The 19,629-nt window shown below is 34.1% G+C and overlaps 1 pseudogene; it reads right to left on the reverse strand.

The window, feature by feature from the left end:
* Window positions 1-12,772: 12,772 nt before the first annotated feature.
* Window positions 12,773-13,216, reverse strand: LOC149201578 (putative inactive patatin-like protein 9 pseudogene; annotated as a pseudogene).
* Between the last annotated feature and the right edge of the window lie 6,413 nt (window positions 13,217-19,629).

Consider the following 19,629-nt stretch of genomic DNA (forward strand, 5'->3'; position numbering starts at 1 on the left):
GCATAAAAAAGCCCGAGGGATAATACTGTTCTAGGTTCGCATTAAAAAAATGTGAAGGCACTGACGCAAATGCCACTTGGCCAAATGAATCGAAGGTGGATGGGTCAATTAAATAAACGACAAAATAGATTCCGGGGAAATCTCACTTTGCATCTCTGTAACTGTTGCCCCTGCCTCTGCCTATGCTGCTTAAACCACTGATGTATGCTCTGTTGTTTCTATACTTGTTGCTTAAGGTTGTGAATCAAAAGGTAATGCTGCTTCCATCCCTTAACTTTTTTATTCTAGATTTAATTTTGAAATATAAATAAGAATATATTCTTATTGGGTTATTTATATTATATAAAATAATTAAATAATTATTCTTTATATTTTTAAAATTATTTAATATTAATTTAATATTTATTATCGTTAATTTTAATATATACTTATTTTAATTTTAACAAAATATTATATATATATATATATATTATAAGGGAAAAGTAAGAGTAAATAAATTTTTTATCATTATAAAAAAATTAATAAAAATATTATTGATAATGAGTAATCATATATACTTTTCATTTTATTTATATATAGACTTAATATATAAATATAGTATTTATCTTATTCATAATGAGAAATATTTAATATAAAATGTAATTATTATTATTATTATTAATGTTGATATATTTACATGTAAATCTAATATTTTTTTTTAGTTTTTTTATATAGTATTTTCTATATTTTATGTAATATATAAGAAAATAAAAAAATTAATAACTATTTCAAAAATTTTAATAATTTTTATTCCGGAAACAAAAATTTTAGACTATAATTTTATAAATTATATTTTATATTAGTTGGTATGAAACGTTGACCAAAGCCTAACAATATGATTAATCCGAAAAACTTATATCTACATTATAGATCACAAAAATCTCAGATCTAACATTTATATTTTTCCACTCTATTTTCTCTATTTTAAAATTTAGGATTAAAAAAAATAATTCATGCCACATATTTATAATTTATTTAGATTTATTTATAAAAATATGTTTATATTATTATTATTATTTTTATACTTAACTTTAACTTTCATTGAAAATAATTATATCATTGTTCTAATTTTTTACTCTACAGGTTCAAATGTGTACTCTACACCATCATCAATTATGCTCGAGGTAGCTGATTGAACACGTGGTTCGTGACTGGTTCTTACTGTACAGAGACAATAATAAACCTGACAAACGGAGCTCTGCGTTGCTGTTCTTAACGAGTGAAAAAAAAACACCAAAACACCATACGCACCCATACCAGGTATGTCCACCATACACGTCAGCTAAAACGAATAAACAAAATGGACTGGCTTCGACGAATCGATCGTGGGTTTTCAGAGAATTAGAGGTTTTAAGTTCAACTCTGGGTCGCCGTGGCTCCTCTAATGGAGGGAGGGATAATACAGTTCTAGATTTGCATATAAAAAATCTGCAGACAATGACAGGGCAGCCATGTCTGAGGAAGCCTAAGATTCGAAAATAAAATTGAGAAGGTTAGGTAGAAAAACGCAGTAGAAAAAAAAGAAATTTGTAAACGTCATACCAACGCTCTGCTCTAATTAATTCATAGATTTGAAAATCTTCTACGTTTGTGTCTTCTACGTTCTATGATATGGCTTTACGCTTTAGCTTTCTCTTTCAGATTCTATGATTTAATAGAGGAAATGACTTCTGGAGGAATATGAATAAGTGTGAAAGCATAACCTTCCCAAACCCTCTCCCGTCTTACGTATAATGTTCGTAAAGTCAGTTCCAATTTACCTAAATAAATTTTATTTGAGGATATTCAAAATGCAATTTCTGAGTTTAGAATCAGAGTTTGAAGATTGTAAAAACGCCCAAAATGGAACACACCGAAATGTTTATTTGCTCTGAGTCTTGCGATTATGTTTCAGTATAACTGATTTTGGAGGAAAATCACACACTAACCTAATTCTCAGCCCTCTTTTCATAATTACTTAGCAGCAAAAAAGAAGTTAGAATAGCTTCTGTATTTTCATTTTTAAATTTATAAATCTACCAAACAAATTTATATGATAAATGTTAAGAACTGTAACAATACAAGCAAGAAGATATTCAGAATTGTTACCAGCAAGAAGATATTCGGAAGGAATTGCAAGTTACCTTAGGAATTTTGCTCCACTGCATATTGCTCCATAGCAGTGATGCTCACTCTGTCGGTTGCATAGTCTCTATATGTTAGCAAATAATCTGAAAGCAGAAAGAAATAAACAAATAAAGCATCATCAGGCATCACCGAATTATTTACAGATTGCAATCGTTGTTAATCGAAAGAAATCGAATCTGAATATTTCTTTATAGTCAAAGGAAAACTTCAAACAAAAAATAAATAAACAAGAAAATACCCTTAACCTCTGCAAATAATTAGGTATCGCAACTGTTGTTGATATTAACCCAAATAGACCCAAATCTCCCTTACCTCATCCATCCAACCTGAAGAGGAATGTAGATTGTCTTGGCCTCTTCAGTTCAGCGATCGAACGACCCAACAACAAATCTGCCTCCGGATCTTTTCCTCAAAAGCTCTTTCCTCTCTGCTCTTCTTCAAAAACTTTTTCCGCTCTGCTCTGGCGGTCTCTGGTTCTCACTCACAGACGTTGATTTCACACACACATTATGCATAAGCACCATTAATCCAAAAATTCTGCTAAGGTTATTAAAACAAAAACAAGAGAATTAGATAAGGCAATTGCTATTGAGAAATCAAATCAAATTACAAACAGACCCAGATCTCTCCAAGGGCCGAGAAATCCAACCAAGGGCCGAGAAATACTTTCCCTCTCTGCTCTGCGTTCTCTTTGGTTCTCGCTCACCGACGTTGATTTCACACACAATCCACACATAACCACAACAATAACGATGACATACAACCATCACCTCATCCATCCAACCAGAAGAGGAATGGAGATTGTCTTGGCCGGTTTTGTTCAGCGATCGAACAACCCAGAAATACCTCTGCCCAGGGATCTTCTTGAAGAACTTTTTCCTCTCTGTTCTGCGCTCTCTCTGGTTCTCACTCCCAGACGTTGATTTCACACACAATCCACACAAAACCACAACAATAACGATGACATACAGCACAAAAAAACAGGCATACCCACACACAGAAAGGAAAAAACGAGATAAACTCAATGAAATTGGGGCATGATATATATATAGGGAACCATGCCATCTTTTCTAGCTTTTCTTAACGGTCAGCTTTTATCAAATCCTATGTGGCTAAGTGTCAAGCTTTTCTGTGGTGAGTACGCTTTCAAGAAAAGCATAATGATACGGTAGGGTATGGGTTGAATTCAAAATTCACTTTTCTTTTTTAATATTATATTCAAAATTCTAAAATTTTGACAAAGGTTTAGGATTCATCCGAAGGGTATGGGTTGAATTTAAAATTCATTTTTTTTTAATAATTTATTCAAAATTCTAAAATTTTGACCAGGGTTAGGATTCATTAGAAACTTGTTTTTATAAACAACTCGTAAATATAGTTTTTATAAATATCCTATAAATATCCTCACATTTGTTCAATGGATGGTTATAGCATCGTACATAGTCTCGTTCACGGTTTCTCGAAGGTGAAGTTGTGTAAGTACCTTCTAACCAATCATGGAGGGCTATTATTGTTATTATAGATAAGGAGGCACTAAAAGTGATTTTTTAAAAAGTATATTAATTTTTTTTATTTAAAAAATAAATAAACAAATTATTAGGGAAAAATACAATTGTAAATACAAATGAGAATTTATATTTCTAATTAAAACTAATAAAGTGTTTTCAAGATCATGTAATTTATAATGTACTAAATCATTATTTATAAGAAAATGAAATATTATCAATAATCAATTATAAAAATATATTATCTCTAATATTTTAAATTATTATACATATAAGGTTTAAAGTTGTAATTCATTATATTTTTTTAAATTGTAATACATATAAGGTTTAAAGTTGTAATTTATTATATCTTTTTAAATTATCATACATATAAGGTTTAAAGTTGTAATTCATTATATCTTTATATTATTTTATAAAAGGATTAATTCTAAATTTTATGAGGGCTTCAAATTTTATCATAAAATATAATGGTTAATTTTGTTTTTTTTTTTATTTTAATAGTTTTTTGAATGTTTTTTTATGTCTTTAATCATTATATAAAAGTTTGAAATTTCAAATCACTATAATAATAATAGGTTAAGATTTTTCTGTTTCTTAATGCTTAATAAATATGTTGGTTCTAATTTTTTATCACAAATATAATGACTAATCTTAATTCTTTATTTTAATTATTTTTAAATGTTATTTTTTTACTTAATCTTAGTGGTTACTTGTAGTAGGTGTTCTGTAGGTAGATTGGTAAGTGTCTGAATTCAAAGCTCTCGGTAGGGTGGTAAGTAGTATAAAAGCTAAGTTAATTCAATCTCTAAGCTAGGAAATCGCCCGTTCATCATCTAGAGTTATTAAATGTCTTTGTCGATTTCGTTCACAACGCCAGCTTTTCTTTAGCGAATTTCCCATCTTAAAGACTAGGCTCATGCTCGTCAAGAGGCCAACTTTGCTGACTAAATTTCCCGTATGAGTAAGGCCGGGTGAACAGAGGAGAACTTGATAGGCCATGTTTCACTCTCTATCATCTCACAACGCCAGGTTATAACTAGAAAATTTACCACCAGTTGAAGACCAGGTGAACATTCTCTCTCTATCATCTTGATACGCCCACTTTGATTTTTTCATTTACCATCTCGATAGGACACGTTCGCATTCTCTCTCTATTCTATCATCCCCAAATGCCACCCTTGAACTAGTGAATTTCCCACTTCAAAGCCAGATTCACATAGAGGAGAACTTGATAGGCCACGTTCACACTTTCTATGATCTGGATACACCACCCTTGCTTCCTGAATTTACCACTTCAAGGAGCCGTAAGGCCGCTCCATTGTTAAATAGAGGAGGGAAGGTCCAATAGGTCTTGCCCTTCATAGCGAAAGGATAGGTGAGGATATGTAAATTGACCAGAGATAAGGCCAACTTATTGATTGATAATTCACATAGAAAATAAAGTTTAAAGGGCGCCTTTTTGCTCCCACAGCTCCGGTGAGAGTTATATCGATGGATTGATCAAGGTGGCTAGAGTTTGGCTACAATGTGTAGGTAGTGGCTAGATGTTAGGCTTGATAAAAGAACCCAAAGAAGTTGGTTGAAATCACTCGAAGCTTGTTGGTAAAACCCGACTAGGTTGGTCCAAGAAACAATGACTACACGGGCTACTCGTGGGGCAAGAAACAACGAAAATAGAGGGTTGTTGGTCAAATTGAATCAACCGGGGCGGGTTAGGAGAGAGAGAAAAAACCAATAGGTGGAATGCTTTTACATACATAATTATTACTGGATGGATTTAAAACCTCGGCGGATGCACCTTGGAAACTCTTTAGCTGGTTCGCAGGGGAGCTAGAACTGGAGAAGGAAGCTGACGCAGAGCAAAGGAAAAAGATTTTTAGAAGGAAATAAAAATTCATAACTGATTTGGGTGGGCCCATTCGAGCACGCTTTCAACTCTTTTTTGAACGTAATATGATCGTACTCATTGGGGCATCTAAAGTAGAGTTATTCTTCACACAAAATTGCATTTCAGAAACATAAGAACTATTATGAGAGGGGGGGACAACATCTCATTCATTTTCTTTTGTTGCTTGCTCGCTAGATTTTTCTTTTGTGGGTGGATCAAGGCGGGCACACACTTTTGCTAAAACATATTCTTTCAAAAATTCCCCTACTACTATGTAGTAATGAATCCCTCCGAGTCCTTCTCATCTGATGTTTTTCCTTTCACCAAACTTGTTTTTGATGGGGCCGAGAACCAACATCTCATCGGGGCAAAATGGATTTTTTTCTTATTGAGCATGGCATTTTCTTACGGTTTACCTATTAGAGGCAAAATGTCCAGCTGGCGGAGCTAGGATTGATACAATTGTTGATCCTTGCTCGCTAGTCAATGAACCAAGTGATGGATGGGGGGGATTAATTAGAGATCTCCCTCGAATAATTTCTTTTTAGGGTTGCTAATCCAAATATCATTCTGAAAATAAGCTTGAGGAGATAAAATCTAGAAGTTTATTATGCACGAGTTTGTGTGGATATGCACAATATAATGTGAAATAACATTTTGGAATATACCGATAGGCTAAGCCCTAGACCCTTGAGCCTATGCCCTTTGCCTTGGGAAGAACTTAATCTATGCCTTAATATCCTTTGGAACCTATGCCTCATTCCTCACCTTGGGGCACCCTATGAATCGTACCTCTGTTTTTGGAAACTCATAAACTTTAGTCTATTGGAAATATACACTCAGTCTTCCTTGGTACCTGCAACCTTTAGTGGGACTAGACTTTAGAATTCATACTTTTGTGGAAATAGCTTTTGGAACCTATGTCGTACCTCGCCTTACTGACCCCTTTTACTACCCTTTACTTCCGAACGATCTTTGCCCTCCTTCTTAAGTCGTTGGGCAAGCCATACCCTCGCTCCTTGTCCAAGGAACCTTGCCTTATGCTTTCAGTTCGACATAGGAAGTCAATTAGCCCCATTAAGTTAGCCAAATTAAGTTAGCTTTTAGTCAGTCAGCTACCTAAAATTTCCTCCCACTTTAAAATATTGCTTACCCAGAGAGCGCAGGTTCGGTGATGCCAACTGAAGCAGAAAACACAAAGATCTCGCTAGGGACCTGCCTTCAATCTCTCGTTGCATGGCTTTGATTGACCTTGACGACTTATTGCGAAGAACTTGCTAATGCCTTCGAAGGTTCAACTATATGAACCCTCTTTTCTATCTTCTTTACGAATCAACCTTTTCTGCCCTATATTGCTTATAAACCTTATTATTGGCCTACCACTGCACAATTTACTGTCTTTGCACAAACAACCAAACAACGTTAAATGCTTACAGAATCTACGAACTTCACCACTTTGCGCCTTATTTCCTTGAGGGAGGACCTGGTTCAGAGCCTACAGAATGAATGTTAGTTGGACAGGTTGGATCATTTTTAAAACTGCCCTATGAATTAACTACTTCCTTAACTCCAGAGATTTCATAAATGGGGGTCGGTCAGCACTTATAACATTCTTATTTACCTTTTACTACACGAAAAATTTTAGTTGGACTGCTAGGTACCCTATTATTTCCTCCTCATTTAGGAACTACACTTGGAAGGGCTTGCTTGCTTGGTTACTTTGACAGGATACTTGTCTGGGCTCCTGGGATCCAGTTTGGTTTACTGGCTTTGGATGCTAGGTTTGGATACTCGGATAGTCATTGCGGGTGATAAAATGAATTTGTTCTTAATGAAGAATGGAATTTCAGAAACTTTCTATATAAGCGCGGGATTAATTCAATTTTGAAAACATCCTTTGGCAGGGGTGGGGTGATACTGTGAAAATTTCTAAACTGAAATTCTATCATTGCAGCAATTGATGTATTTCACCTACTTATTATTCTCAATAAGTTATTTACGAAATTTCTTCAGCAAATATTAAAATAAATTATATTCCAGTTATCACACAATTACCCAGAGAAAAATACATGCACAAGAATCAATCGCATCGACACAGTTATTTTGGACAATTGTCCTCGGAAAAACCCAATGCGGGAAAACCGGTGCAGTAGATGAGGGCTTTATTAATCTTCAGCAGCAATTTCTTTTAAAAGGAATGATTTTACAGAGAAACTGAAATAAAACACCTGATACTTTCCCTCTGAGACCATCTGACACTTTGGAGGCCCTGCTCCCACTTTTGCATCACCCCTGCATCACTCTCGTTGACCCAACGTGGCTTTGAGTGGCTTTGCGTCCCTCTGTGTCAGCCTACGTATGCCCTGCTTCTCTCCCTTGGACTACATCTCTCTTTCTGTGTTGTCTTCCACTGCCCCTGCATCACCTCCTCCTCGATCACTACCTTCTATTGAATCCCTCCTCTTCCTCCACCCTACAACTCCCTCTCAAATCAATCTCCTCTTCCTTAAGAATCGAATTTCCTTGAGATACTGAGTATCTGTTGGTGTGTCTCCAAATGACCCTCAAGTCTTCTCTTATACTTTCCCTGTTGATGAATCAACGTCCGAGATTAATTCCCTAATCAACAACTAAGATTAAAACAGACTTGATCCTCGTCTCTTAGAAGCTTCTCATCCTTATCTTTATTAATACCCATTAATATTTTTATTCTCTTAAGTTTAGACTTAGGAACCCATTAAAAATATTAATTATTTTAATAACTCCTCATCCAGATGGAATTTCTCAAAAATATTTCTAGGTCTTGGAGATCTCATGTGCCTTAGCGTCTCCTCCAAATTTCAAGGCTAGAGCACATCTGATGCTACCAAAAATCAACACTCCCTCTTAGCGAGGAATGTGCTCTAACAATGTTTCACTATAGAATCATCACATTGATCTTCCGCATCAGTACCTGTGTTGATGCTTGGCTTGCTGCCACACATCCCCTACACTACTGCTTCGTGTTCTGCTGCCCATGACATTGCCACTGCCATTGTTGCTCCTGAACTGCAACTCCCTCTCAACCTATTGCATCATGTTGCCCATAGCACTGCCACTACTAACTGCTACACTACAACTTCTGATACTTATCCATTATTGAAATGGATTCTTTACCATCCCCATCTTCTCTCTGAATTGAACAAAATTTGTTCTTCCTAGAGCCTTGGTGAGGATGTCTGCCACCTGTTCTCCTACACCGCCCCTCGTTGGACACAGTCTTTATCAAAGCGACACCTAATATCAATGTGCTTCGACCAATCATGAAATAATGGATTCTCAGAGAGCTTGATGTAACTCTGATTATAACACATGATCCTAGTCGCTTTCATCTTTCTCCTAAATAGATTCACAAGCAATTTCATAAGCCATATGGCTTCGCACGAAGTTGTGCTAGCTACCATATATTCCTGCTTCAGCCTAGCTCAAAGCCACAAATTTATGTTTCCTACTGCACCAAGAGGTCATTCTTGATCCAATGTTGAAACAATACCCAGTTGTACTTTTCTGATCTACTGAACTTCCAGCCCAATCTGCGTCAGTGAACCCACTCGGCCTAATGTCATTGCCTCTAGTGTAAAATAGTCTATGCTCGACTGTTCCTCGTATATACCTGAGAACATGTTTGGTTGTTGCCTAGTGTGCCCTCTTAGGATCTACCATGAACTGACTGAGGGTGTTGATAGCGTAACAAATGTTTTGTCTGGTATTGACCAGATACATCACGGACCCCTATGAGCTGCCTGTACAAGGTAGGATCAACATTTTTATCTTCTAATGCATCAATCCTCTTCCAATTGGTGATCATAGGAGTATCCATAGGTCTACAGTCCTGCATCCTAAATCTCTTCAAGATATATGTAGCATATCTCCCTTGTCCCAGGAAGATCTCACCCTTCTGTTGCCAAACTTCTAACCGCAAAAAATGATGCATCTATCCTAAATCTTTCATGTCTAATTTTGTGGTTAGGTTCTTATTGCAGTATTTGATGAGCTTGGATGATCCTGTCAGGAAGAGATCATCCACATATAACACTAGGATTAGAGGCTCATTCTCTACAACCAGATAGCATAGCTTAGGTTTACGTCACTCTTGACGAACCCCATCTTCTGCAAGTAGCCATCAATTCGATTCTACCATGCCCTAGGTGCTTGTTTCAACCCATACAAGGATTTCTTTAATCTGCATACATGATATTTCTTCTCATGTATGTCAAAACCTTCTGGTTGTTTGATGTATACTTCTTCTATTACCCCGTTCAAGAATACCGTCTTGACATCCATCTGATGGATCTCCCACCCCATCTGCACTGCAAGAGATATCACGGTCCTAATAGAAGTATACCTGGCTACTGGGGCAAAGGTTTCTTCATAGTCTATCTCTTCTTTCTGAGCATACCCCTTAGCCACGAACCTAGCTTTGTATTCCTCCACACTACCATAAGTAGCATATTTGACCTTATAGATCCATCTCGAAACCTATTCCCCTCATCATTCGCCTCTACCTCTACCTCCCCCCCACTCCTCATTCTCCTCCTCCTCCTCGTCACTCCCCCTGCCTCCTCCTCGTCACTCCCCCTTCCTCCTCCTTGTCACCCCCATGTCCACCATCCCCTCCTCCTTCCTCGTACCGCCCTTGCCTCCCTCCGCAATCACCTCCCCCTCCTACACCTCTACCTCTCATCTACTCCTCCACTACCTCCTCCTTCACCTCCTCCCCTCTTTCCCTACTTTCACCTTCACCTCTCCTCCTCCCCTTGTCCCCTACCTCCTCCTTCACCTCCTCCCTTCCTTCCCCACCTCCACCTTCACCTCTCCTCCTTTCCCCTTCCTCGCCCTCTCTCTTCTCCCTTTGCCTCCTCCCTCACCCCCTATTCCTCCTCTGCTTCCTCCCCCTCCACCTCTTCCCCCTCATCTCTTGCTGCCTCCCCCTCCTCCTTTGCCTCCCCCACAAAACATTAGCCTCTCTCCCCTTTGCATCTTCTGCCTCTTCCCCCTCCTCCTCCTCTCTATGCTTATCCTCTTACTCTACCTCCTCCACCTCCGCTCCCTTTGCCTCCCTCTTCCTCCACCACTTCCACCTCCTCTCCCTCCCTTTTCCTCCTTCCCCACCTCTCCCTTTGCCTCTCCCCCTACCTCCTCCCCCTCCCCCTCTTCCTCCTTTTCCTCCCCCTCTACCTCTTCACCCTCCTCTCTCGCCACCTCCCAGTAATCCTCCCCTGCTTCTACCTCCTCCTCTACCTCTTCCTCCTTAGCTTCCTCCCTCGCTTCTACCTCCTCCTCCTCCCGTGCCTCCTCCCCCTTGGCCTCCTCTGCCCCTCAATCTCTGCCTATTTCCTCCTCCTCCTCCACCTCATCCTCTCCTCCTCCTCATCGTCCTAAGAAAAAGATAAAAAAAAAATTAATTACATATCATTTCATTGCCTTTATTTATACTAGTTAGGATACTTACATATTTTCATATTATTTTATAGTGAATGATAATTCAATTATCACTACTTGAATGTTAATACAACAAATAATCTACATAAAAAAAATGCAATATAAATAATTAATTATATGTTCTCAAATGCAATTGCAAATAGCTTCCTCGACATTGGAGCGAATCAGGTTAGAGTGCCCCAAACACAAAATTACAAAAACATTCTATGTATGACCAATACCTTCTTTATTTGATGTATTTTTGATCTAATTGCAATTGACTACCATTATACCAGAACAGATCGGTCTTTCGAAATTGCAACCATTCAACTTTTCTTGTTATTTGTGTTTAAATCTCAAAAGAAAATTTAATTTCCTAATGATGGGTGAGGAGACAAATATTGATATGAAATGTGTGAAAAAAGGTATAATGGGGCAGTAAAAGTATAAATAAATGTTATCCAAAGTTGCTGAAAAATAATTATAAATAAGGCTTTGAAACAAGTGCTCAACATTTCAAATGTGAGAACAAAATTATCCATAAATGCTATTCATAGATGCAGAAGGAATTATCCCTAAATGTTATCTATCACAACAAGAAATAATAGAGAGAAGATGTCCTTGCAGGGTAGAGAACTGCCGTTACAAGCGCTTCATTTTCTTGTGGATGAGAGATTATAGGTCCTCCTCACATATTGAATCCCATACATTGAGATTTATATATATTTATAGGCTCACGATGTATAACAAGATTTAACTTCTAGAATTACGGAGAGATTTAGTCGATGTTAAGTGAGTTTATTTGTATGAAAAGATTTATACACTCAAGCTATAAAGCAAATGCAAATATCTGTATTACAAAATTTGATATGGCTGGTATATGTATTATAACAATAATTTGAAATGTAGTTTAATAATATTACAGATCTTGTAATTAGCTTTGAAATTTATAAAACTAACTCTAATAAATAGTTAAGGTGGAAATTGTAATTAAGTTGCTAGGTAAATTTATGGAAAAAATTGTGTTGGGATTCAATCAACTAATGAAATAGTCCGATTAAGTTGATAGAAATAAAAACAAATTTTAATTCTAAAGCAAAAATAAGGCAGTTAAACGTGATGGATTGATTAAGCTAGCATGAAACTAATATAAATTTAATTGAAGAAAGATAGAGAATAATACAAAGTACGATAGGTACCTAAAAACTGATTAAAATGCAAAGTAATTCATTTATTAAACTAGATTAAACCAGATTCATCGCAAATTCATGCAACCATTGAAGGGAAAATATTGAATGAGAATGGAAAGTATTACATACGTGTAGCTCCAATTTGCCTCGCGAAAGATGTTGAAAGATTTGTATCATACTAAAGTCTCGTCTCTCCTCTTTTTTCCATTGAGCTCATCTAAGAAATCAACATTAACATCCTCCTCCTGCAACGTAGGATGACATGAAAACGGTACCAAGAAATAAACACACGATCAAATTGTCAAAAAATAATGATATATAGATGGAATTCGATGCCGCAAAGCTTAAAATGATACAATATAAATGGAATTCGATGCCGCAGAGCTTAAAATGATACCATATAAATGGAATTCGATGCCATCCATGCATACGATCATTGATAAACATACATGCGTTGCTTTCTGTCACCAAAAGCCATGCTAACTACATGATCCACAATATCTGAGATTTCTTCACTCACAATATTCATAATCGGCCTTGCCCATTCCACTATTCCCCACTTTTTATGGACAATCAATTGCTCCCGCTCCTAGGGACAACACCAAAATATCATCCACCCCATTAACAGATGCAAAGTCAACCTTATTATTCAACACATGAGTAATGGCCGCTGCTGTGGGATTGTTCATCACAAACCCTCCATCTACTCCCACAATTGTTGTTTGCCTGTCCACGGACTTAACGGGAATAGGCATCTCAAATCCTGGAGAGCACATGGTCACATGACAAACTTCCCACATAATGAACTTGTAATTCTGCATGTGCTTTGCACTTGCCTCTGCAAACAGGAACGGTGAACCACTGCATAAATCGTAGCAAGGTATCAGAATCAGGTTCACTGTGTCTCTCAATTTTAATAGTCGCCCATTTCTACTTCTCAATAGACCCTGCATATTGATGCAGCCACTGCCTTGAGCCTCAGGATTAACCTGCCCAGTAACCCACATGATGATGGCATTTTAGTATTAACATGTGTTTCGCCTTTTCTATAATGAAATACATTGTCTCTTGGACCGTGTAAAGAGCTCTGTTGTTTTCACCCTTTGTAACCAAGGCACTCCTCTCCCACTTCCTTCAACGACTATATTCCCTTCGCAGGCCCCTTTCAAAGTTTCATAGACTCCAAGGTTTCATGGTTTCCATTATATAAATGCAAGTGGCCATTATCAGAGTGCAACTTGGAATTTTCATATTTTCCCTAATATAAAAGCAAATGACCATTATTCAAGTCCGATAAATTGCTTTCTTGTAATATGTTGCTTTTGTCAGAGAATATGATTTTGTGCGAATATGCCTATAACAAACTCCACAGTAATGGAATTTGTCAGAGATTATAACAAACTACACGTGCCCATTACTTGTCATAAATTTGTTTGAACTTTGGATGTTATCCAAGCGCCCACTACTCTCGTTACCTGTCACATAGGGCAACCACCACTTGCGCATGTGCGTTTAAATTCGTTTCAATGGTTCCATAATACAATATAATATTTATCATAAAGATTCCATGTAGCGAATTAAAATTATCTTACGATTTCATTTTCTAGTTCATAGATGTGTTGCTTGTGAACAAGATCAATGTTGTGTACCAAAAGTTCTCCGAGAAATACAGACATCCAAGGCTATGATAAAATTTGGATTGTCACGCAATGTATGTACTAATATTGAAGCATCAGAAGATATAATTAAAGGAAGCGTTATACGTATTAATACTAAAACAGAAGTTAAAAAATATCGACCTAGCTTTTGCTTCAAAGATCCAAAATAATTTGTAGGTTGTTCCATCTTATACCATAGTTTGGATCGAAGAAATTTTGTCGTCATAGAATTTGAGGGCGATGAATGGATGTCTGTTTCAATCCAAAAAAAAATAAAAAAACCACATAAAACATAAATAAAGAAAGTATCATATGCAAAGTTCTGGAAGTCAAGTACCATTATGTATTTCTTTTATGAATATACATTTTGTCTAAATAGAACATAAATAAAGAATGCAATATATGCAAAGGTCGCGCACATTATGTATTTTTTTCGGCGAATATATATCTAATACACCTCGATCTTGATGAATTCTTTGTTCATGATAATTTTTGTGTATGAGATTTCAATATCTTTATTTTGACTGATATTCTATGATTAAGGTAGAGATTTGACCATTATTTTTAGGTATGGTTTATTTGTAAATGAAATAATAAAATTAATTTTAATTTTATTATTAAATATATTCAAAAATATGTTTTATGTTAGTTATAATTAAAATTTAACATTTAGTATTAATTTAGTAATAATATGAATTCTTAATTTGTAATGTTTTAAATATTCAAAACATATATTTTAGTATATTAATATTTTTTTTTTATGAAATTGAATTTTAAAATATAATTATACTCATTCAAAAAGCCACTACATTATAAAAATGAAAATACTAAATGATCAAATAAGATTATTATGTTTTAAATATTTATTTTAATAAGAATATATTTTATTTAAAAAAAATAAAAATATGACAAGGCTATTAAAAAACAACCAAAAATAACACTGAGAAAATGAAGAAAGAACTAAAACCTATGGACCAATTATTTTAATACAATCAACCAACTTTAGAAAATAGAAAAAGAGAAAAGATTATAATTTTTACTAGATGCATATACAACCACTACAATAACTTATGTGTGTGGGTTAACACATTTTTTAAGGTTGTAACAAGTATGCATTTATGTATTTATATTTAGATGAAGTCATTCTTTGAGTTTTAGTTAAGCCTAGAATCTAGCTCTATGTCTAAGTATTCCTTGATTCTCCGCAACTATGCTTACTTGGTAAGGGATGGATCTGTAAATCGATAGAAGTGAAGATTTGAAACTTAAATTTCTCGGAATGTCGAGGTGCCTTTTATTTTCTTCTCACAATATATTTAGACAAGTCTCCTCTTTATTAACAATTTGAAGAAATATTGTCATTAAGCTAAGAGGCTAGTTTAGTAGAGAGGCTTATTCTAAAGCCCTGTATGAGGGGGATTTCTAAATTTGTTTGTTGTTCGGTCCCCTTTTAAAATAAAATTTAAAATTTAAAATTGTGTTTTAAAGAGAAAAATAATGTAGCCTATCATAAAAATAAATGAATGGAAGTACAAAAATATATGAGTAACACTTTTAAATCTTTCACTTTTCAAAAATATTTCAACGAGAGATTTAAATAAACTATTTGAAGATCTATCTCAAGTAATTTATGTGGATATGAATTTCATATATATTTATATATAGAAATAAATTTTCTAAAATAAAACATTCTAATGTTGTATATAAAAAAATATTCAATGTGGTTTATCAATAAAATATTTTAACAAGAATTAATATGGACATATACTTAAAAATATACTTAATAATAAAAACTACTTTAATTTGCTTGACAAATGTCTAGATATACATGTGATATATATATATATATATATATATATATATATATATATATATATATATATATATATATATATATATATATATATATATAAATGTTTATTTGTTCCTATATGTATACTCTATTTATCATTCAAGAATGCAATTTAAACAGTAAGCAAACACATTGTATTTTACACTACGAAAAAGTTTGCACACGAAATTTGACTGTCTCAGCTCATGTTACATTTGTGCTTAAAGATGGCTCTATGTTGGTAGATGCCTTAAATTTTTTATTATATTGTGTCACTGGGCAAGTCTGACCTTCTGTCTCAAACCAAACCAAACCAGACCAAATGAGATCGCATGACTGCCCAAATTAGTCTTTATTAAATTATTTTTACAAATGGAGTATCTATTTGTACCCTATTACAACATTCATTAAATAGTTTCCATTATTAGTTTCAGTTCTGTTTTGTTTAACACGCAAGCACATTCAATTGTGTTTATGATAGCATTTGATTGTGTTTATGATCAGATATATATTTTTGGTGTAAGGCAATATTATTAATATTTTTATTTTTTATTTTTTATGTCAGATGTTATTTTATTTTTTTCTGAATCCTTCTCTTTTTAGGTATGGAAATGTATATTTATTTGACATGCATTTAAATATTGTATAGTTATTATTTTATTAAAAATACTCATATTATAATGTATTTTTTTTATATAAAAATTGATAGAATGTATATCTTTATTTTTTATTTTTTTAAAATTAAACTCTAAATAGAATTATGGGGTTTAATTCTTTTATTAGTTTTGTAAAGTATATTTCATGTTTATAATGTCTATAAAGTTGTATATTATGACCATATATATTTATTAAAAGAATAAGTTCCACTTAATGCTGAGTAATGTTAAGTCAATTCAAGTTTATAAATTAGATTTAAGATTTGTGTTTTAGGCTTAGGATTATGCGAGGGAAGGAGGAAGCAAAAGGAGGGAGAGTGAAATATGGGAAGAAGGGAATTGGAGAGAGAGTGGCTAAGAGAGAGTGTCAGAGACTGAGATAGATGTTAAGACAGGGATATTCAAGGGGGAGAGAGAATGAGACATAAAAAGGGAGAGGGAGAGAGAGAGATAGGAATAAATGGAAAGAGGGAAGGAGTGAAAGAGACATAGAGAAAGGGGGAGAGAAAGTGGGAGAGAAAGAGGGAAACAAAAAGAGAGGGAGAGGTGGAGAGAGATAAGGGGGGAGGGTTATTGAGAGAGAGTTATGAGAGAGAGAGAGAGAGAGAGAGAGAGAGAGAGAGAGAGAGAGAGAGAGAGAGAGAGAGAAAATGTAGGAGAGGGAAGGGGGAAGAGATGCAGTGAAGGTGAGACAAGGATAGAGAATGTGAGAGAGACATTGGGAGAGAGATAGAGATAGGGGGAGAGTGAGATATGAAAAGAGAGAATGAGAGAGGAAGTAAGAAAATGAAAGTGGGAAAATTAGAGAGGGGGAGAGGTGAAGACTTTTACAGAGAGAGTTAGGAGGATATAATGTCAGAGAGTATGTGAAAGAGACATTTTGAGAGTGATAAAGAGAAATATTGGGAGGTAATGAGAGAGGTAAATAGCAAGAGAAAGGGGGAGAAAGTGAGAGAATGGTGAGAGAGAGAAGGAGACAGTGGCCAAGGGGGGAGGAAGTAGAAATGGAGCGAGCAAGAGACAAAGAGATAGTCAGGGTGAGATAGGAAGAGAGAGAGGGAGAGGGGGAAACAGAGCATAATACAGAGATAAAGAAGGTGATATATTTACAAAGAGATATAGAGAAGGATAAAATTTCATAGAGAGAGTCTGAGAGAGACATAGTAAGAGTCAGAGATAATGATTGAAAAACAATGTGAGAGAGACACACGAGTGAGAGCTAATAGCAAGAGTTATAAGGAGTTGGAGATAGAATGAGAGAGGGACAAAGGTATGGAATGAGGGAGGGCCTATTTTGACCCTTCAACATTCTTTCAAAATATATTCATACACATTTTGCATTCATTAACCATCTGAAGTAATATTCTCATTGGCATTTATTGCAAAAAGGGTTTTTTGAACTAGCATCTCTCATCTTTGCTCATGAATCTCTATTCCCTAACTCCCATAACGAGAACCATGAATTTATGCTAAAACCTTTGGAGTGTTGCATCTTCAAAATTTTTTTTATTTTCCACATAGAATTTTTAGGGATGAGGAAGACAGCAAGGGGGTTGTACTTTTTTTGAATCGATCATTGAAAATTTTAAATGAGATGAAAAACAACTCTATGGTTTAATTTGATTCATTTGATGCTAACTCTACTTCTTGTAGATTTTATTTTCATTGAGAATTACTTCCCATGATTTTATTTTCATGGTAGGATAGGAATTTTTTCTATATAATGTATTATTGTTTACATTGTTTGAACAGATCATTAACAATTTTAAATTAGAAAGGGAAAAGATAGGGTTCTATTTAATTTGTTTGTTTATAATAATGTTTTTTTTAATTTCACTGTGTAGCAAACATTTTCCTTTTGGGAGATATTTAGATTTATTTATAAAAAGATTCCTCTGTGTCAATACCATTTTATCTATATTATGTAAATTTGTGTGGTTGAATATATCTTTTGCAAAGGAATGGCCTTACATGGTTAATGATTCTCTAGGTCATATATATGATTACACACCATGAAATGCCTACTGTGTGGATATTTTCTTAGAAATTTATTTATTTTAAATCATGTTTTTACTTGGTTTATTTTCTATACATTTATCTCATTGAACATGCATGACTCTATGGAGAAATATTTTTCTAGTTATTTATTTTACCCTCAATGATATTTGTGTAAACATGTTTAGACCATTTTTTGTAAGTAACACTTGAAGATTTGATGTTGAGTAATATTTATTTTTATATTATGCATTTTACATTTGTTTTCGAGGTTGTATTTTTTTTTAACAACCTTGTTCTTTTCATTTATGCTAAAATTTTATAGGAAACACAATATAATTTATTGTGTAGGTGAACAAACCTAGATCTACCCTAAATCCAGATCAAATATTTCGAGGTGCAAGCCTCTTTTGTGGGTGCAAAACTTGGGGAAAGTTTTGCAACTAGAAAGGCATAATCAATTTATTAGCTTAATAGATTCAAATTTAAGATGCATCTAGGATTTTTTTATACCATACGTATTATAAGGATTGCATGGATGTTTATAAAGAATGAACTGATGTCTCCTAACATTTAATATTATGTTATATAACTATGATAATTTTAAGCGTGTTGAATATAATTGTGTTTATCCCATAAAATCATATAAATAATATGATTAATATTGATACGTAGAAAGAAATATTCATCGTATTTGTTTTACCTGCAACATTAAATGGTGACCAAAATGCATAAACTATTACAAAATTTTAGATAATATTGTTTAGTTTTAAATAAACTAAATGTTTAACTTTATATTTTATTATTTTGAAATTATAATTTCAAAAATACTCATGAACTTTGTATTGAAGTAAATGATCAAAATTATAATTCAAATAACAACATAAATAACTAAGAAGATATTTTCTTTATCTTCTATTCACCAAAAACTTTGAAAATGTAGTTGTTAATTATTTTAGAAAAGAGGAATAAAATAAAGGGTTTTTTTTTGGTATTATTATTTTGTACTAACATAAATATGGAAATGTATATTTATTTGACATGCATTTAAATATTGTATAGTTATTATTTTATTAAAAATACTCATATTATAATGTATTTTTTTTATATAAAAATTGATAGAATGTATATCTTTATTTTTTTTTTTTTAAAATTAAACTCTAAATAGAATTATGGGGTTTAATTCTTTTATTAGTTTTGTAAAGTATATTTCATGTTTATAATGTCTATAAAGTTGTATATTATGACCATATATATTTATTAAAAGAATAAGTTCCACT

This window comes from Pinus tabuliformis, chromosome 2_1, assembly GCF_031772625.1.
Source record: "Pinus tabuliformis cultivar Carrire ecotype Pingquan chromosome 2_1, CPIR1, whole genome shotgun sequence".
Lineage (NCBI taxonomy): Eukaryota > Viridiplantae > Streptophyta > Pinopsida > Pinales > Pinaceae > Pinus > Pinus tabuliformis.